General features: G+C 49.4%; 1 protein-coding gene across 1 annotated transcript in view; it reads right to left on the reverse strand.

Moving 5' to 3' along the window:
• LOC119975603 (antigen peptide transporter 2-like) overlaps positions 1–22239 on the reverse strand; it is a 117990-nt gene that overhangs the window by 28652 nt on the left and 67099 nt on the right.

Raw genomic sequence — 22239 nt, forward strand, 5'->3', positions numbered from 1 at the left:
AATCCCGGCTTGGGTCACTGTCTGTGCGGAGTCTGCACATCCTCCCCGTGTGTGCGTGGGTTTCCTCCGGGTGCTCCGGTTTCCTCCCACAGTCCAAAGATGTGCAGGTTAGGTGGATTGGTCATGATAAATTGCCCTTCGTGTCCAAAATTGCCCTTAAGTGTTGGGTGGGGTTACTGGGTTATGGGGATAAGATGGAGGTGTTGACCTCGGGTAGGGTGCTCTTTCCAAGAGCCGGTGCAGACTCGATGGGCCGAGTGGCAACCTTCTGCACTGTAAATTCTATGAGTTTATAGATATAGAGAGAAAGAATAGAAAATGTCTACAATATACAGCCCAGATAAAGAGTAATGTACAACACAGTATGAAGACTCTTAACATCACTTAATATAAAACTGAGTTCTCCCTGCCCAGTGCACAATCCTCTCCCCTCGTATCGCACCCTCACTACACCATTCCCTCGCAACTTGCTCTTGCAATCCCCATCTTCTCCACGCCTCCACTCTTCCCCCTTCTTCCTTTCCTGTGACCTCATCACTTCCCTTCCCTCTCTCCAGCTTCCCTCTCCTCTCCCCATCTGCTCAACTTAAAGTTGAGATTATTTTTCTCTCCAACATCTGTTTGAAATATGCCTATCCTAAACCTTTTGGCATTGATACTTTATGTAGAATATACAATTTCTCACAAAGATCAGTTCTCTCGAACATTCTATTGATATTGTTCCTTTAGTCTCTTGTTTATACAGCATTTTCTACATGATCTTATTCAGATAGAACACATATCACCATGTCAACAGCGTCAACGAGAGCAAGAGTCACAGTGGCTAGTATACTCCTCGCTCTTTACCTCCCATGCCGGTGGGGGAGGGGGGTAATTTTCCCCCATTCTCTCCCACAAGAAATCTCCCAACTCCTCGTCCTACACTGATGGTGAACATGCAAAGCTCCACTAAAAATTATAAATTTCATGTTATTGAGATCACCCAAAACTGGAATTTCAGCACACTCCATTTTATAAGTTTTATTCACTCAAGTTGTCCTCCATCTTCAGATTTTTCAAGACTAAGTTCCAGTGCTTTAAAAGTTGTATCTGGTTTTGTCTGTGTGCCTAACCAATTGATCATGTTTTACAATCTTGATTGAATTTTTTGATGAGGTGACTAGATGTGTAGATTAGGGTAATGTGGGAGACTTCTGGTGGTGGCCATGGTGTGAGTGGTCGTACATTTGGTGGCTCCCGGTCGTGACGGTGTTTTTGGACCTTTTCCCGGGCTAACGAGTGGATGTGTTGAGGAAGAAAGGTGCAGGAGTGGTGGAAGGAGAGGGTGTCCCACCGATGGATGGATTCGTGGACCAGGAGTGGTTTTAAAAGAAAGGAGTGAGAAGCTGTACCTGCGACACGGGAAGATGGCGGCGTGTAAGGGTCCTGCCCTAACTTCTCAGTGGTCGATGGAGCAGCTGGTGGACTTCTGGAACAAGAAGTTCACCCAGCAGAGGAAGGAGACGTTAGAGGACCTGGCGAGGACGGTGGAACGGATTAAGGCAGGGATCGACCCCTTAGAAACAATGCTGGAGTCTCCGAGCAGGCGATCCAGAGGATGGAGGAGATGGTGGGGGAGCATGAAGAGCAGCTCACCTCGATGAAGGCCGAGTTGGGGTGATGCGGAACACTCGAGAGGCGGCTGCAGGAGAAGGTGGAAGATTTGGAGAACCGGTCCCGGAGGCAGAACCTGAGAATCGCGGGGCTGCCAGAGGGCAGTGAGGGAGCAGACGCTGGCTCGTTCGTGGCTCGGATGTTTGAGAAGTTGCTGGGAGAGGGGGCTTTTGAACGACTACTGGAGGTGTACAGGGCGCTGATGAGGAAGCCGCAGAGTAATGAGCTGCCGAGGGCGATGGTGGTGTGGCTGCACCGGTTTTTGAAAAAGGAATGGATCCTGAAGTGGGCCAGGCAGGCAGACGAGGCGATGTACCTGGGCGGGCAGTGAACTTGGAGTGTATCACGACCTGGGTGTAGAGATGGCCTCACGGTAGCATGGTGGTTAGCATCAATGCTTCACAGCTCCAGGGTCCCAGGTTCGATTCCCGGCTGGGTCACTGTCTGTGTGGAGTCTGCACGTCCTCCCTGTGTGTGCGTGGGTTTCCTCCGGGTGCTCCGGTTTCCTCCCACAGTCCAAAGATGTGCGGGTTAGGTGGATTGGCCATGCTAAATTGCCCGTAGTGTAAGGTTAATGGGGGGATTGTTGGGTTACGGGTATACGGGTTACGTGGGTTTAAGTAGGGTGATCATTGCTCGGCACAACATCGAGGGCCGAAGGGCCTGTTCTGTGCTGTATGTTCTATGTTCTATGGCCAAGAGGAGAGAGGGTTCAACAAGGTGAGGCTGCACTTTTTAAGAAGGGAGTGAAATTCTGAATGATGTACCCGGCTTGCCTCTGGGTGACTTACCATGGCCGTGAAATTTATTTTGGGATGCCGGAGGAAGCGATGGAGTTTGTGAGGGACAATGAACTGGCAGAAGGAGGACATTGAACTTTGTAAAATGTGTTTGTTTTTGTTCCTTGTGGTTTGTTTTCATTAGGGGCCATTGTCGTCCCTCATGGTCACGACTGGGAGTTAAATATCCAAGGGTATCAAACTATTCGGAAGGACAGAGTGGATGGTAAGGTGTTGCTCTGTTATTTAAGGATGACATCCGGGCAATAGTAAGGGATGACATCGGTGCTATGGAGAATAAGGTTGAATCCATTTGGGTGGAAATCAGGAATAGTATGGCGAAAAAGTCACTGATAGGAGTAGTCTATCGGCCACCAAATAGTAACATTATGGTGTGGCAGACAATAAACAAAGAAGTAACTGATGCATGTAGAAATGGTACAGCAGTTATCATGGGGGATTTTAATCTACATGTCGATTGGTTTAACCAGGTCGGTCAAGGCAACCTTGAGGAGGAGTTTGTAGAATGTATCCGCGATAGTTTCATAGAACAGTATGTAATGGAACCTACGAGGGATCAAGCGGTCCTAGATCTTGTCCTGTGTAATGAGACAGGATTGATTCATGATCTCATAGTAAGGGATCCTCTCGGAAGGAGCGATCACAATATGGCGGAATTTAAATACAGATGGAGGGTGAGAAAGTAAAATCAAATACTAGTGTTTTGTGTTTAAACAAAGGAGATTACAATGGGATGAGAGAAGGACTAGCTAAGGTAGACTTGGAGCAAAGACTTTATGGTGGAACAGTTGAGGAACAGTGGAGAACCTTCCAAGCGATTTTTCACAGTGCTCAGCAAAGGTTTATACCAACAAAAAGGAAGGACGGTAGAAAGAGGGAAAATCGACCGTGGATATCTAAGGAAATAAGGGAGAGTATCAAATTGAAGGAAAAAGCATATAAAATAGCAAAGATTGGTGGGAGACTAGAGGACTGGAAAATCTTTAGGGGGCAACAGAAAGCTACTAAAAAGCTATAAAGAAGAGTAAGATGGAGTATGAGAGTAAACTTGCTCAGAATATAAAAACAGACAGTGAAAGTTTTTACAAATATATAAAACAAAAAAGAGTGGCTAAGGTAAATATTGGTCCTTTAGGATGAGAAGGGAGTTTTAATAATGGGAGATGAGGAAATGGCTGAGGAACTGAACAGGTTTTTTGGGTCGGTCTTCACAGTGGAAGACACAAATAACATGCCAGCGACTGATAGAAATGAGGCTATGACAGGTGAGGACCTTGAGAGGATTGTTATCACTAAGGAGGTAGTGATGGGCAAGCTAATGGGGCTAAAGGTAGACAAGTCTCCTGGCCCTGATGGAATGCATCCCAGAGTGCAAAAAGGGATGACTAGGGAAATTGCCAACGCACTAATGATGATTTATCAAAATTCACTAGACTCTGGGGTGGTCCCGATGGATTAGAAATTAGCAAACGTGACACCACTGTTTAAAAAAGGAGGTAGGCAGAGAGCAGGAAATTATAGGCCAGTGACCTTAACTTCGGTAGTAGGGAAGATGCTGGAATCTATCATCAAGGAAGAAATAGCGAGGCATCTGGATAGAAATTGTCGCATTGGGCAGACGCAGCATGGGTTCATAAAGGGCAGGTCGTGTCTAACTAATTTAGTGGAATTTTTTGAGGACATTACCAGTGCAGTAGATAACGGGGAGCTAATGGATGTGGTATATCTGGATTTCCAGAAAGCCTTTGACAAGGTGCCACACAAAAGGTTGCTGCATAAGATAAAGATGCATGGCATTAAGGGTAAAGTAGTAGCATGGATAGAGGATTGGTTAATTAATAGAAAGCAAAGAGTGGGGATTAATGGGTGTTTCTCTGGTTGGCAATCAGTAGCTAGTGGTGTCCCTCAGGGATCCGTGTTGAGCCCACAATTGTTCACAATTTACATAGATGATTTGGAGTTGGGGACCAAGGGCAATGTGTCCAAGTTTGCAGATGACACCAAGATGAGTGGTAAAGCGAAAAGTGCAGAGGATACTGGAAGTCTGCAGAGGGATTTGGATAGGTTAAGTGAATGGGCTAGGGTCTGGCAGATGGAATACAATGTTGACAAATGTGAGGTTATCCATTTTGGTAGGAATAACAGCAAACGGGATTATTATTTAAACGATAAAATATTAAAGCATGCCGCTGTGCAGAGTGACTTGGGTGTGCTAGTGCATGAGTCACAGAAAGTTGGTTTACAGGAGCAACAGGTGATTAAGAAGGCAAATGGAATTTTGTCCTTCATTGCTAGAGGGATGGAGTTTTAGACTAGGGAGGTTATGTTGCAATTGTATAAGGTGTTAGTGAGGCCACACCTGGAGTATTGTGTTCAGTTTTGGTCTCCTTACTTGAGAAAGGACATACTGGCACTGGAGGGTGTGCAGAGGAGATTCACGAGGTTAATCCCAGAGCTGAAGGGGTTGGATTATGAGGAGAGGTTGAGTAGACTGGGACTGTACTCGTTGGAATTTAGAAGGATGAGAGGGGATCTTATGATCTTTAGAAGTATGAGGGGCGTATTTGGTTGAACCTTGCCTTCTGTATGCCAGATTTTTTCTTAGGGGATAAATAAGTATCCAAACATACTTGGAACATCACCAGAGAAATTTGAGAACTTCTCTGCTCCCTGCCTCACCAAGGTTGAGAGGTTGAGTAGACTGGGACTGTACTCTTTTGAATTTAGAAGGATGCAGGGGGATCTTATAGAAAGATATAAAATTATGAAGGGAATAGATAGGATAGATGCGGGCAGGTTGTTTCCACTGGTGGTGAAAGCAGAACTAGGGGGCATTGCCTCAAAATAAGGGGAAGTAGATTTAGGACTGAGTTTAGGAGGAACTTCTTCACCCAAAGGGTTGGGAATCTATGGAATTCCTCGCCCAGTGAAGCAGTTGAGGCTCCTTCATTAAATGTTTTCAAGGTAAAGATAGATAGTTTTTTGAAGAATAAAGGGATTGCGGGTTATGGTGTTCGGGCCGGAAAGTGGAGCTGAGTCCACAAAAGATCAGCCATGATCTCATTGAATGGCGGAGCAGGCTCGAGGGGCCAGATGGCCTACTCCTGCTCCTAGTTCTTATGTTCTTATGAATCCAAGGTCCTGGTTGAGGCTGTACTCATGGCTGCAGAACTTGGCTATAAGTTTCTGCTTGCCGATTCTGCATTGTCGCGCATCCTGAAGGCCACCTTGGAGAACAATTACCTGAAGATCAGAGGCTGAATGACTTGACTGCTAAAGTGTTCCCTGACTGGAAGGGGACATTCCTGCCGGGCGATTGTCGCGCAATGTCCATTCATCCATTGTCGCAACGTCTGCATGGTTTCGCCAACGTACCACGCCTCAGGACATCCTTTCCTGCAGCTATGAGGTAGACAACATTGGCCGAATACAAGAGCTGGGAGGTTTTGGGCACGATTTTCCAGAAACATTTCTAAGTGTGGTCGCAAGCGGGAATTAGCGTAGCAATTCGAGCTTCCCAGCGCTCGGCCCAGTGTCTCGGCAACACAATTCAACTTTACTTGGTCCACTTAATCAGGCATCATGGACTTCTCACCGCAAATAAAGGCTTGCCAGCTGATTCGCTGGAATTGTCAAGCCACACTTAAGCTGCACTTGTTCAGCTAATCCCAGCCAGCTCTCAACAATGGCACCAGGAAAACTAGCTCCAAGATTCGGGGACGCAGATCTGGGAAGGCTTAAGAAGCACTCTGTCTCCCCTCAGGGAAAGGTCTCCCATAGTTATCTAGAGAGGACCCAGACTGGTGGTGGGATGTCAGACTTAAGAATCCTCATCTTCGAGGAGCGGGCACTGGAGGTGACTGGGGTAGCCGAGGACAAGGCAGTCCTCGGCTACCTACGCGGAGGCTGGCGGACATCGCAGAGGTGAGGAACCACCGCGCTCCACCCGAGGACCTGTCAAACGTGAGTTGTTATTGCCTTACTGACTGACCCATCCATCCCACTGACCCAGGACCCGGCTGGGTCCCAGCTTGATGCTGAGCCTGTGGTACAGAGGTGCTCTGAGCTAATTGAGACGCTAGGGAGCAGCAGGAACATTCAGAGGGAGAAGGCAGCGTCACTCCAGCAGATCCATCACTGTCCCTGAGGCTACAGGCGCTGGAGATGTCGCCGACAATGCGTGGCACCGAGGCCAACGCTGAAAGGGTGCCAACCGCAGTGCAGAGCCTGGGACATGTGGTCAGCACCATGAGTGAATGTGTCCAAGGCGTCACACAGTCGGTGACAGCCATGGCTGAGGGTCTCAACAGAATGTCTGACTTGCTGTGGGATGTCACCCACTACCAGGCCAACCTTGATAGGGTTCTGTGGGACATGTCCCGCTCTCAGATGGGAATGCCGAGGTGCTGCGGAGTTTGTCCCAGTCATAGGTGGGCATACGGGCAGCAGGGTAGCATAGATGGGCAGCAAGGTAGCATAGTGGTTAGCGCAATTACTTCAGGGTCCCAGGTTCGATTCCCGACTGGGGCACTGTCTGTGTGGAATCTGCACGTTCTCCCCGTGTGTGCGTGGGTTTCCTCCGGGTGCTCCGGTTTCCTCCCACAGTCCAAAGATGTGCAGGTTGGGTGGATTGGCCATGATAAATAGCCCTTAGTGTCCAAAAAGGTTAACTGGGGGCTGCTGGGTTGTGGGGATAGGGTAGATACGTGGGCTTGAGTGGGTTGCTCTTTGTAGGGGCCGGTGCAGACTCGATGGGCCGAATGGCCTCCTGCACTGTAAATTCTATGATATGACATTTCCAAAGCCCTTCAGAGCATACCCCAGTCACTGAGGAACATCGTCGAGGGCGTCGACATGAAGGTATGGACCAAGGGGAGCCGCCAAGGCTGGCAGTGCCAAATGATGCAGGGGCAGCCGGGGCTCAAACCAGCTGCCCCTCCGTGCCAAGGTGAACCTCACGGCCCTATGGGCACCGACCGGGAGGAGGGGGAGCTGAGTGCCAACCCTGACCCATCCTATGGAGTGGCGACAGTGGCCACCAGCTCCCCCAAGTTCCAGATGAAGCTGCATCTCAAAGTCAGCACATGGGACAGGGCGGCACGGCTCTGCATAGAATCATAGAATTGTGCAGAAGGAAACCATTCGGCCCATCGAGTGCCCTTGGAAAGAGTACCCTTCTTAAGCCCACACCTCCACCCTATCCCTCTAACCCCACTTAACCTTTTTGGACACTAAGGGCAATTTATCAGGGCCAATCCACCCAACATGCACGTTTTTAGACTGTGGAAGGAATCCGGAGCAGACACGGTGAGAACATGCAGATTCCACACAGTCACCCAAGGCTGAAATTGAACCCGGGTCCCTGGAGCTGTAAGGCAGCAGTGCTAACCACCGTGCCACCCCATGTGCAGTCAACAAGTGTGCCGGGGCTCTCCTGCTTCAGAGCCCCCAGAGACGCCTGCCTGGAGGATCGAAGCCCACGGGACATGAAATGAAAATGAAATGAAAGTCGCTTATTGTCACAAGTAGGCTGCAATGATGTTACTATGAAAAGCCCCTAATCGCCACATTCCGGCACCTGTTCGGGGAGGCTGGTAAGGGAATTGAACCGTGCTGGTGGCCTGCCTTGGTCTGCTTTCAAAGCCAGCGATTTAGCCCTGTGCTAAACAGCCTTAAGATGGTAGACATGGTAAGCAGCTGGCTGCCTCCACCTCAGATGTGCATCCTGGGGAAACACCTAGACGTATAGATGGTGCTAGGAGGGCCAAGCACGTTGAGGATCACTGAGGGCACTGGGATTTCTTTAGTCTTCATACGATCTCTCAAATTCCATGACATGATCTTCCATGGACTGATAAATGGACAATGAAATGTTGACAACCCCTCTTGGGCTTCTAATAAGTTACCTATTTGTAAAAAATTTCCGTGAACTGTAGTGGAATCGACCAATCCTTTTCGGTATCTTAGTCAGTTACATTCATAGAATTCCTAGAGTGCAGAAGGTGGCCATTCATAAGACCATAAGATATAGGAGCAGAATTAGGCCATTCAGCCCATCGAGTCTGCTCTGCCATTAAATCATGGTTGATATTTTCTCATTCTCCTGCCTTCTCTCCAAAACTTCTGATCCTCTTATTAAGCAACAACATATCTATCTCTCTCTTAAAGACACTCAGTGATTTGGCCTCCACAGCCTTCTGCGGCAAAGAATTCCACAGATTCCCCACCCTCTGGCTGAAGAAATTCAGCCTCATCTCTGTTTTAAGACATTGTCCTTTCAGTCTGAGGCTGTGTCCTCTGGTTCTAGTCTCTCCTACAAGTGGAAACATCCTCTCCACATCCACTCTATCCAGGCCTCACAGTATTCTATAAGTGTCAATGTGATCTGCCGCTGCACTTCCTTCTAAACTCCATCGAGTACAGACCCAGAGTCCTCAACCGCTCCTCACATGACAAGTCCTGCATTCCTGGGATCATTCTTGTGAGCCTCCTCTGGACCCCCTCCAAGGCCAGCACATCCTTCCTTAGATACGTGGTCCAAAACTGCTCACAATATTCTAAATATGGTCTGACCAGTCTTATACAGCATCAACAATACATCCCTGCTCTTGTATTCTAGCCCTCTCGACATGAATGCTAACATGGCAGTTAGGAAGGCAAATGCAAACTGAACCTGCATGTTAAGCTTAAGCGAATCCTGAATGAGGACTCCTAAGTCCCTTGTGCTTGAGATTTCTGAAGCCTTTCCCCATTTAGAAACTAGTCAGTGCCTCTATTTTTCCTACCAAAGTGCATAACCTCAGTTTTCCACATTATATTCCATCTGCCACTTCTTTGCCCCCTCTTCTAGACTTTCAGGTCTTTCTGCAGCCTCTCTACTTCTTTAATACAACCTGTCCTTCTACATGTTTTTGTATCATCTGCAAACTTAGCAAGAATGCCCACAGTTTCTTCCAGACTGTGAATAGTTGTTCTCCAACACTGATCCCTGCAGAACACCACTAATAATAATAATCTTTATTAGTGTCAAAAGGATGATTACAGTCACACTGCAATGAAGTTAATGTGAAAATCCCCTAGTCGCCACACTCTAGCGTCTGTTCGGGTACACTGAGGGAGAATTCAGAATGTCCAAATCACCTAACAGCACATCTTTCGGGACTTGTGGGAAGAAACTGGAGCATTCAGAGGAAACGCACGCAGATACGGGAGGACATGCAGACTCCGCACAAAGAGTAACCCAAGTCGGGAATCGAACCCAAGTCCCTGGCGATGTGAAGCCGGCTGCCATCTTGAAAAAGACCCCTTCATCCCCACTCACTGCCTTCTTCCAGTCAGCCAATCCTCTATCGATGCCAGTATTTTACCCCGAACACCATGGACTCTTATCCAGCAGCCTCCTGTACAACACCTCGTCAAATGCCTTCTGGAAATCCAAATAGATCACGTCCACTGGCTCTCCTTTGTCTAACTTCCTCATTGCCTCCTCAAAGAACCTTAACAGATTTTTCAGACGCGATCTCCCTTGACGAAGCTGTGCTGACTCAGTCCTATTTTACCAAGCATTTCCATGTACTCTGCAATCTCATCTTTAATAATGGACTCTAAAATCTTACCAATGACCAGAGTCAGATAAACCGGACTATAATTTTCCAACTTCTGCCTCCCTCCTTTCTTAAACAGCGGTGTTACATTAGTAATTTTCAAGTTCTCTGGGTCCCTTCCTGCCTCCAGTGATTCCTGAAGGATTACCACCAATGCCTCCACAATCTCTTCAGCTATCTCCTTCAGAACCCTGAGGTGTAATCCATCTGGTCCGGATGATTTATCCACTTTCAGACCTTTCAACTTCCCTGGCACCTTCTCCTTAGTGATGGCCACTGCACTAACCTCTGCCCCCTTGTGAGTGTGTCTCTAATTCACTTGTCTCTCAGTCCGGAAGAAACGGTCTCGAACACGTTCGTACTTTAGAATATTCTTTATTGGGATCGGGGCAGCCCTCTAGGTATTCCAAAGAAACACCTCTGAGAATGCCAAAGTTTTGCTCAAAACATCCTGTCTTTATATGTTTTTTTAAGGGGCTGTCCCTTACATTCACTTGAGCTTGTCCCCATTACAAAGCATAGCTTGTTTTTGCCATAGTTTTGATACATGATTTTACAGACTTTAAAGTTATCTATTGGCACATGAGTATATAGCAATTTTAGCAAAACAACAGGTGTTTAGCCACAGTATCAATGGCTCCCACATTTCATATTCCGTCATCCAGCCATCTTCCTTGTTTCTCAAGGCTATTCGGCTTACAGTCATGAGTCGGCTCACAAATTCAATAATAACTCCCTTATTTGTAACTTTCCACTAATGTGTCCCATTAATTCTGGATTGTTCTAGCTATTAACCCTTGCTTCACATTCTCACCCTGACTCTCTTGAAGTTCTGTAATTTCACAGGTGTATTCCACCGTGAAGACTGATGCAAAATACCCATTCAGTTCCTCTGCCATTTCTTTGTTCTCCATTAATACTTCTCCAGCCTCATTTTCCAGTGGTCCAGTGTCCATTCTTGCCTCTCTCTTAACTTTTATATGTCAAAAAAACTCTTGAAACCTTTGTTTATATTACTAGCTAGCTTACTCTTATTTCATCTTCTCCCTGTATTGCTTTTTTCATTGTCTTCTGTTCTCTTTTAAAAGTTTCCCAATCCTCTGGCTTCTCACTAATCCGCGCCACATTGTATGCTTTTTCTTTGCTTTTGTACTGTCCCTGACTTGCCTTGTAATTCGGCCCTTTGAATCTGCACCGACCCTCCGAAAGAGCCCCCTTCCTAGGCCCACGCCCCATCTCTGTAACCCCACCTAACCTCATCGATGCTAAGGGTAATTTAGCATGGCCATTTCACCTAACCTAAACATCTTGGACTGTGGGAGAAAACCCACATAGACACAGGGAGAATATGCAAACTCCACAGTCACCCAAGTTCAATATTAAACCCGGGTCCTGGTGTTGCGAGGCAGCAGTGCTAACCACTATGCCACCGTGCCGCCCGTTCAGTTCCACAAATACTTTATTTCCAAACTTACATCTTCCTGATAAAGACAAAGCTAAGGCTGTACCTTGTTCCTCTTGACTGGAGCAGTGACCCACATCCACACCTCCGCCTCGTTCCTCCATTGTTCGTATGGTTGCAATTCTGAAATGACCTGGTAGGTAATCATAATTTCTGATCCTGCAGCCTGATCAGATATTTCACCTTGAACATAGCTTTTACTTTTGTCAGAAACAGGGATTACTTCTCAGTTTCTTTATCTTCCCACCTGCAGAGATTGAGGTCAACCCTTTTCCAGGTTTAACAGGTGAACATCCATTTATTGAATTAGGTAGAAGAACAAATCCTGATGATTCCCATCTGTTTTATTGCGATAGGCAAAAACACTGATTTCCAATCTACCCTTCTGGATCCTCTTCCCGTCAAGAAGCTGGGGAAAACCCAGCTCTTAAATACAAGCTTCAATGTGCATCAACTGCTCTCAACTCATTGCGAAACAGGACCTGGTTTGGTCTTAAAGGGACCCATGTTTCCACCTTGACAAACAATTCCCCCAGCCCTATCACCCTGTTCTCTGGGTTATAACTGAATGGAAACTTGTATTGGAGTCGAATACAATAAGTTATTGGATCACAGAATCGCTATGGCGCAGAAAGAGGCTATCGGGCCCATCATGTCTACATTAGCTCTCCAAATGAGCATTGTGACTTAGTGCCATACCTCTGCCGTTTCTTCATACCTCTGCACATAGTTTCTATTCAAATAATTATCTAATTCCCTCTTAAATTCCCTAATTCTGTCTTCCTTCTTTGCTCCCCTCCTCGCGGGAGAGCGGGCGGCCCAGGTGAGAGCCCGAAAAAAATTAAATTAAATTAAAATGGTTCTGTGACGGGCATGGTAGCACAGTGGTTATCAGTTACTGTGAAAAGCCCCTGGTCGCCACATTCCGGCGCGTGATCGGGGAGGCTGGTACGGAGATTTACGAGCCAAGTCTTTTACACGGAGGGTGCCTGGAACTCGCTGCCGGAGGAGTTGGTGGAAGCAAGGACGATAGTGATGTTTAAGGAGCATCTTGACAAATACATGAATAGGATGGGAATAGAGGGATATGGACCCCGGAAGTGTAGAAGATTTTAGTTTAGACGGGCAGCATGGTCGGCACGTGCCATACTTTTGTTTATTCTTTCTTTGTTCTTCAACCCCCTCAAAGAGTGACTCATCCTCGCCCTTGTGAGGTGTGCTCTATATACCACCTTCAGCCGTATCAGCCCCAACCTCACACACGAAGTGGAGGCGTTCACCCCTCCAGAGCACCTCACACCAGAAATCCTCCTCCATATCCTCTCCCAACTCTTCCTCCCACTTTGCCTTGATCCCTTCCAGGGGTGTCTTCTCCTTTTCCAAAATAGCCCCTTAAATCGCCGACACTACCCCCTTCTCCAGTCCCCCTGTCGTCCTCCAGTAATGTGGAGGCCGGCTCCACTGGGAAGCTCTGTATCTCCTTGCTGGCAAAATCTCGAACCTACATGTATCTAAATATTTCCCCCTGCTGCAGCCTGTACTTCGCTCCTTCAATCCTGCAAACTGACCCCCAAGAAACAAATCTTTTAGTGTCTTAATCCCCTTCTCCTCCCATCTCTGAAAATGTCCATCCCACTCCCTGGCTCAAATCTGCGGTTCCCCCGAATCGGAATTTCCCTTGACCCTGCCCCCAACCCGAAATGTTGGTGAAATTGCCTCCAGATTCTCAATTAAGCTATTATTACCAGACTCCCTGAGTATTTCCCCGGAGCTATCAGGAGCAGCGCTGTTGCTAGTGCTTTCAATCCCGATCCACTGCACAAACTCTCCTCCATTCTGACCCACTGGGAATCAACCCCTCTGACCCAGCTCCGCACCTTCTCCACGTTCGCTGCCCAGTAATAATACATCAGGTTGGGAATACCCAAACCCCCTGCCTGCCTTCCCCTCTGTAGCAGCACCTTCCTCACTCTGGCCACCTTCCCTCCCCATATGAACGAGGTAATCATCTCTTCAATCTCTCTAAAGATGCCTTTGGCAGGAAAATCGGCAGGCATTGGAAAATAAACAGAAATTGCGGCAACAAGTTCATTCTAACCGCCTGTACCCGACCCGCCAGTGACTACGGAGCCCTCCCCAATCCCGAGCAACCTGCACCCCCAGGTATCTAAAGTGAGTCCCCGCCCTACGGAGACGAGCCATTGGCCATCTTAATGCGATGGCCAATGGCTCAATCATGAGTGCAAACAGCAGGGAGGACATAGGACATCCCTGCCTAGTCCCACGGTGGAGAGAAAAGAATCCTGAACTGATGTTGTTTGTGCGGACACTCGCCCTCGGCTCCTTATACAGTAGCTTTACCCAATTCACAAATCTTGGTCCAATCCCAAACCGCTCCAGAACTCCCATCAAGTACCCCTATTCTACCTGGTCAAATGGCTTCTCAGCGTCCAATGCCACAACCACCTGTTTCCTTCCCCCCCCCCCCTTGCTGGTGCCATAACCACATTCAATACAGTGCTTCTTTTTCAAATCTCTTTAAATCTGTGCCCGCTTGTTATTGATCCTTTTATGAGCGAGAACAGTGTCTCCCTATCTACTCTGTCCAGCGCCCACTTAATTTTGAACATCTCTATCCAATCTCCCTTCTCTCTGTCACAGAAAGTGGCAATGCAGGTGGAGAAGGTAGTCAAGAAGGCATACGGCATACCTTAGTGAGACACTTGGAATACAGTGTTCAAATCTGGTCGCCACATTACCAGAAGGATGGGGAGGCTTTGGAGAGTTTATAGATGAGGTTTACCATGATATTGCCAGGTATGGAGAGCATTAGCTATGAGGACAGGTTGAATAAACTCTGTTCTCACTGAAATGACGGAGGTTGAAGGGTGACTTGATAGAAGTCTACAAAATTATCAGGGGCATGGACAGAGTGGATAATCGGAAGCTTTTTCCCAGGATGGAAGAGTCAATTACTAGGAGGCATAGGTTTAAGGTGCGAGGGACAAAGTTTAGTGGAGATATGCGAGGGAATTATTTTACACAGAGGTAGTGGGTGCCTGGAACTCGCTGTCGGAGGAGGTGGTGGAAGCAGGTACGAGAGTGATGTTTGAGGGGCATCTTGACAAATACAGGAATAGAATAGGAATAGAACATTACAGCGCAGTACAGGCCCTTTGGCCCACGATGTTGCACCGTTCTGTGAAACCCTTCTAAAGTCCCTCTACACTATTCCCTTATCATCCATATGCCTATCCAATGACCATTTGAATGCGTTTAGTGTTGGCGAGTCCACTACTGTTGCAGGCAGGGTATTCCACGCCCTTACTACTCTCTGAGTAAAGAACCTACCTCTGACATCTGTCCTATATCTATCTCCCCTCAATTTAAAGCGATGTACCCTCGTGCTGGACATCACCATCCGAGGAAAAAGGCTCTCACTGTCCACCCTATCTAATCCTCTGATCATCTTGTATGCCTCAATTAAGTCCCCTCTTAACCTTCTCTCTAATGAAAACAGCCTCAAGTCCTTCAGCCTTTCCTCATATGATCTTCCCTCCATACCAGGCAACATTCTTGTAAATCTCCTCTGTACCCTTTCCAATGCTTCTACATCCTTCCTATAATGTGGCGACCAGAACTGCACGCAATACTCCAAATGCGGCCGCACCAGAGTTTTGTACAACTGCAACATGACCTCATGGCTCCGAAACTCAATTCCTCTACCAATAAAAGCTAACACACCGTACGCCTTCTTAACAACCCTCTCAAACTGGGTGGCAACTTTCAGGGATCTATGGACATGGACACCGAGATCTCTCGGCTCATCCACACTACCAAGAATCTTACCATTAGCCCAGTACTCTGCCTTTCTGTTATTCCTTCCAAAATGAATCACCTCACACTTTTCTGCATTAAACTCCATTTGCCACCTGTCAGCCAGCTCTGCAGCTTATCTATGTCCCTCTGTAACTTGTAACATCCTTCTGCACTATCCACAACTCCACCGACTTTAGTGTCATCTGCAAATTTACTCACCCATCCTTCTACGCCCTCCTCCAGGTCATTTATAAAAATGACAAGCAGCAACGGCCCCAAAACAGATCCTTGTGGCACACCACTAGTAACTGGACACCAGTCAGAGCATTTCCCATCAACCACCACTCTTTGTCTTCTACCAGCTAGCCAATTTCTGATCCAAACCGCTAAATCACCCTGAATCCCATGCCTTTGTATTTTCTGCAATAGCCTACCGTGGGGAACCTTATCAAACGCTATCAAAAATAGAAGGATACAGATCTTGGAATTGCAGAGGGTCTTAGGTTAGGCAGGCAGCACGGTCGGCGCAGGCTTGGAGGGCCAAAGGGCTTGTTCCTGTGCTGTGTTTTTCTTTGTTCTCTCCAAGGAAAACAGTCCCAACGTCTCCAATCTATCCTCACAACTGAATTTTCTCATTCCTGGAACCATTCTTGTGAACCTCTTCTGCACTCTCTCCAATGTGTTCACATCATTCCTATCGTGTGGCACCGAGTTATGCTATATATTCCAGCTGAAGTCTAACTAGTGCCTTGTATTGTCAATTAAATTGTGCCCAAGGGTTTGATAGGCTCTGTTTGATCAAAGGGAAGACTCTTGAACTGGACTCGGTCCAGTTCATAGTAACCATTACCGAGACAATATGGACGATAAGGGAATAGTGTAGAGGGACTTTAGAGGGGTTTCACAGGACGGCGCAACATCGTGGGCCGAAGGGCCTGTACTGCGCTGTAATGTTCTTTGTTCTATGAGACTCCTTTAAATTACACATATTGATATGAGTTTAAATTCCACCTGCTCGTTTGGGATTTGAACCTGTAGCCACAAAATATTAACAAAGTTACTGAATTAGCAGTACCACTGACATTGCCACTATTCCATCAGCTGTCCCAGCTACTTAGCACTGTAACTACAATAGTGGGTCAGAGGCTGGGACACTGCAGCAAGTAGCACACCTCCCATCTCACCAAAGCCTGCCCATCATCGACAAGGAATGTGATGGAATACTCTCCACTTGCCTGGATGACGGCAGATCCAACAACACAAGAAGCCCGATACCATCCAGGACAAAGCAGCCCTGCTTTATCAGGTCACAATCCACTGGGTCGGGCTGTGTGTGTGAGCTATGCCCGGAACCTGGGTCGAGTTTGATCAATGACTTGGACGGAGGAATAGTATCAGGTAGTTTGCTTATGACAGTGTTTTTCAAACTTCTTTTCCCGGGACCCACTTTTGCCAACCAGCCGACCTTCACAACACACACTGGCCAACCTTTGCGACACACGCTGACTGACATTAGCGACAGACGTCACGTTCACTTACAATTAATGTGAAAGGTGAGCCTGCTTAGTCCTCACGATCTCACTTGAATCGGGTACGCAGGTGAGAGAGAAATACACACATCAGGTGTGGGCTTCAGCCAGTTCCTTTGTGCCATCTTCATCTTTATGAAAACGGAAAATCAAACCTTACATATTGTGGTGAACGTATTGCCATGTAATTCACCACTGTATTGTATTGTATTAGGTTGATGCCCCTGTGGGCTCCGCCTGTGGCTCCACCCCCTTGGGGGTGGTATATAAACCTGCAGCTTGTAGGTGGCACTCAGTACAGAGCAGTCGCAGGCAGGCACAGTTCTAGCTTATTAAAACCACTGTTCACTTCAACTAATCGTCTCGTGTGAATTGATGGTCCCATCAATTTAATAAGCTAAGATATTGCAATGGAAGCCGCCCTCAAACCTGAGTGACTAGAACTCAACCCACAGGCAGCTGAAGCCAAAAGAATCTTCTCGCGTTGGCTCCGCTGCTTTGAGGCCTACGTCGCCTCCTCCTCCTCGCCTGCTATCACCGAAGCACACAAACTGAGTGTCCTCAACACCCGGGTGAGCCACAGAACGTTTTACTCATCGAGGACGCGACCACGTACGCGGTCGCGATCCTGAAAAGACATTAAGTGAGGCCGGTGAACGAAGTGTTCGCGCGGCATCTCCTCACCACACGTCATCAACGCCCCGGGGAATAGCTGGAGGAATATCTACGCGACCTGAGGGTACTCGCTCGAAACTGTCACGGCCTTGCAGCACATGGAACTCGCCATCCGGGACACATGTGGCTGGAGTCCGATCCAGCTATGTCAGACAGCGCCTGCTCGAAAAGGGCGCCCTCGGCCGAGAAGAGACTATCCACCTCATCAGAGGTCGCCTTCCAGAGCCTAAACACTTTCCCCTCCGACCAAGCGATTCCCTCGTGGGTGCCGGTGGCGCGGCCATCACCCTACCCAAGGGTATCCCAGGTCTGTGCCGCACAGCTGCCCGCCCAACCCGGGGGGGCTCCTTGCTATTTCTGCGGTCAGAACCAGCACCCCAGGTAGCGTTGCCCAGCTCGGAACGGGACCTGCAGCGACTGCGGCAAGAAAGGACATTTTGCCAAAGTCTGCTTGGCCCGACCTAAAGTTTCAAAATCGCAGGCCTGACTCACAGGCCCGCAGACCCCGCAGTGTGGCTGCACGCCTGCCGGTATTTCCCCTTTCTGACGCGTCATCCGTCTCCTGCGATCCGTGGGAGCCGCCATCTTTAACTCCACCCGACACGTGCGACTCATGGGGGCCGCCATCTTGGCCGCCATCTTCAACGCCACCCGACACGTGCGACCGACGGGAGCCGCCATCTTGGGACCACCTCGCTACCACCGACCACGCCGGCTACCCGCAGCTCGGCGCTGTCACTCTCGACCAGTCAAGGCCCAAGCACCTCAAGAACTCCATGATGACCGTCCGGGTCAATGGGCACGAAACGCCCTGTCTATTTGACTCAGAGAGCTTCATTCATCCATCCGGACACAGGAAGGCGCTGCTCCCTCCAGATTTCCCCCGTGTCCCAATCTCCCTTGCTTCCGGATCACATTCAGTGCAGATCCGGGGCTACTAAGTCGGGAACCTCGTGACACAGGTAGCCGAGTACGCCAATTTTAAACTCTATGTCCTTCCCCATCTCTGCGCTCCTCTCTTGTTAGGACTGGATTTCCAGTGCAACCTCAGAAACCTGACCCTGAAGTTCGGCGGACCCCTACCCCCCTCTCACCGTATGTAGCCTTGCGACCCCTAAGGTCACCCCTCCCTCGCTCTTTGCGAACCTCACCATCAGGAGCAGGCAGGACAGGATCCAGGACAGGACTTTTATCAGGTCCTAGGTCCAGCGACTCTAGCGGGAAGGGATCATTGAGGCCAGTAATAGCCCCTGGAGAGCTCAGGTGGTGGTCGTCAGGACTGGGGAAAAGAACCGGATGGTTGTCGACCACAGCCAGACCATAAATTGGTACACGCAACCCAATGCGTACCCCCTCCCCCGTAGCGGATATGTTTAATCAGATTGCACACTACCGGGTTTTCTCCACGGTAGATCTGAAGTCCGCATACCACCAGCTTCCGATCCGCCCGGAAGACCACCACTACACTGCCTTTGAGGCAGACGGCCACCTCTTCCACTTCCTCAGGGTCACCAATGGGGCCTCGGGCTTCCAAAGAATGATGGACCAAATGGTTGACCAGTACGGGATGTGGGCCACGTTTCCGTACTTGGATAATTTCACCATCTGTGGCCATGATCAGCAGGACCACGACGCCAACCTTCAGTAGTTCCTCCAAACCGCCCAAGCCCTCAATCTCACCTGCAGCAAGGAGAAATGCGTTTTCCGCACAAGCCGAATAGCCATCCTCGGCTATGTCGTGGAAAACGGAGTCCGAGGGCCCAACCCCGACCGCATGCACCCTCTCCTGCAACTCCCCCTCCCCACTGTCCCAAGGCCCTGAAAAGATGGCTGGAGTTCTTCTCATATTATGCCCAGTGGTCCCCAACTATGCGGACAAAGCTCGCCCACTTATCAAAGCCACCATTTTTCCCCTGACAACTGAGGCAGTAGATGAGTCCATCCCCTTCCAGGTGGAGACTGATGCGTCAGACGTCGCCCTGGCCGCTACCCTTAACCAGACAGGCAGGCCTGTGGCCTTCTTTTCCCGTACCCTCCATGCCTCCGAGATTCGACACTCCTCTGTTGAAAAGGAGGCTCAAGCCATTGTGGAGCTGTGCGACATTGGAGTGACTACCTGGCCGGTAGGAGGTTCACCTTCGTCACCGACCAACGGTCGGTAGCCTTTATGTTCAACAACACACAGAGGGGCAAGATCAAAAATGATGAGATCTTGAGGTGGAGGATCGAACTCTCCACCTATAATTACGATATCGTGTATCGTCCTGGGAAGCTCAATGAGCCCCCAGATACCCTGTCCCGCGGCACATGCGTCAGCGCGCAAGGTGACCGACTTCGGGCCATCCACAATGACCTCTGTCACCCGGGGGTCACCCGGCTTACCCACTTCATCAAGGCCCGCAACCAGCCCTACTCCACCGAGGGGGTCAGAGCCATGATCAGGGACTGCCGAGTCTGCGCGGAGTGCAAACCGCACCTCTACCGGCCAGACAAGGCCCGCCTGGTGAAGGCCTCCCGCCCCTTTGAGCGCCTCAGCGTGAATTTCAAAGGGCCCCTCCCCTCCACTGACCACGACGTGTACTTTCTCAACGTCGTTGACGAGTACTCCTGTTTCCCCTTCACTTTCCCATGCCCTGACATGACCTCGGCCACTATTATCAAGGCCCTGCACAGCATCTTCACCCTGTTCAGTTTCCCCACCTACATCCACAGTGATCAGGGCTCCTCGTTTATGAGCGATGAGCTGCGTCTGTTCCTGCTCAGCAAAGGCACCGCCTCCAGCAGGACGACCAGCTATAACCCCCGGGGTAACGGACAGGTGAAGAGGGAGAACGCGACGGTCTGGAAGGCCATCCTTCTGGCCCTACGGTCTAGAAGTCTCCCGGTTTCCCGCTGGCAGGAGGTCCTCCCTGACGCGCTCCATTCAGTCGCTCCTCTGCATGGCCACGAACAAGACCCCTCAAGACCGTCTATTTGTCTTCCCCACGAAGTCCACCTCCGGAGTCTCGCTTCCGTCCTGGCTGACAAGACCAGGGCCTATCCTCCTCCGGAAGCACGTGAGGAGCCTTAAGTCCGACCCCCTGGTCGAGAGGGTCCAGCTCCTACATGCCAACCCTCAGTATGCCTACGTGGCGTACCACGACGGACGGCAGGATACAGTCTCCCTCCGGGATCTGGCACCCACGGGTTCCCAGCGACCTTCACCAACGACCCTTACACCACCTATCACCACCAACTATACAGTCTCCCTCTGGGAGCCGGCACCAGCCGGTTCCCCTTCCCCCCCATCACCAACGCGCCCCCCCTTACAGCCCCTTGACGACCTCCCCCTGACACAGCCTGCACCTCCCCTTCCCCGATCGCCGACACGCTGTGATGAAGCTCCAGACAACACGCTCCCGGAGTCAACGAGTCCAACACCCGTGCCCGCAGCAAAGCCGGAGCTGAGGCGATCACAGAGAACGATTAAGGCTCCGGAAAGACTCGATATGTGAGCTCACTTCACTCCCGCTGGACTTCAATTTGTAACAGGGGGTGAATGTGGTGAACGTATTGCTACTGCAATTCACCACGTTATTGTACTGTATTATGTTGATGCCCTGTGGACACCACCTGTGGCTCCGCCCCCTCGGGGGTGGTATATAAACCTGCAGCCTGTAGGCGGCACAGAGCAGTCGTAGGCAGGCACAGATCTAGCTTATTGAAACCACTGTTCATTTCTACTAATCGTCTCGTGTGAATTGATGGTCACATCACACATGCAGGTTGTTGTGAAGGACAATAGCAACAAAATGTGTTTTACTCAGTACTGCATACTCCTGGGAGATGCTGCACCAGAATGCTGACAGCCTCATGGATTTTTGTCATGTTTTTAATGTGCTACCACAGGTCAGCTACAGCAGGGTATTCTTTTAATTTAAAGCTCTAAATTAATAACTGACTCTGGCATCTCGACCTCAAAAGGAATTTTTCACTCACCACTTCTGTTCCAAAATCTGAAACTTGTCCTCTCATTTGCCAGTACTTTTCTGCTTCTATCACATTCTGCATCCTTACTTACATTGGCACAATTGGCAAAACCATAATTCAAGAAATTATCTTTATCCTGCTTTGTACCTGAGTTTAGTTTCTTTTTTGTCGGCTGTTAGCAGAGGCTCTGGAGCTCTGTATAAAGCTAACACTAGGACTGTTCAGTCCTGCCCTGGACTCTCCTTAGCAGCTCTCTCCAGCAGCTTCTGTTGTGAGATCCTGTCCAATAGGTACTCCGCCTATTTGAGTGTCTGCCTCTCATTCACCTTTATTGCTTGCTTGCCAGCAGCTGGAAAATGGAAGCAACACTGCTCCGTGATTTGGCACCCCTAACCCCTGCCACGTCGGCTCTGCTCCCCTAACTCCTGCCACCCTCAGCGCTGCTCCCCTAACCCCTGCCACGTCGGCTCTGCTCCCCTAACTCCTGCCACCCTCAGCGCTGCTCCCCTAACCCCTGCCACGCCGGCTCTGCTCCCCAACTCCTGCCACGCCGGCTCTGCTCCCCAACTCCTGCCACCCCGGCTCTGCTCCCCAACTCCTGCCACCCCGGCTCAGCTTCCTCAACTCCTGCCACCCCCGACTCTGCTCCCCCAACTCCTGCCATCCCGATTCTGCTGCCCCAACTCCTGCCAACCCGACTCTGCTGCCCCAACTCCTGCCATCCCGAT

This window comes from Scyliorhinus canicula, chromosome 13 (assembly GCF_902713615.1).
Source record: "Scyliorhinus canicula chromosome 13, sScyCan1.1, whole genome shotgun sequence".
Classification (NCBI taxonomy): Eukaryota; Metazoa; Chordata; class Chondrichthyes; order Carcharhiniformes; family Scyliorhinidae; genus Scyliorhinus; species Scyliorhinus canicula.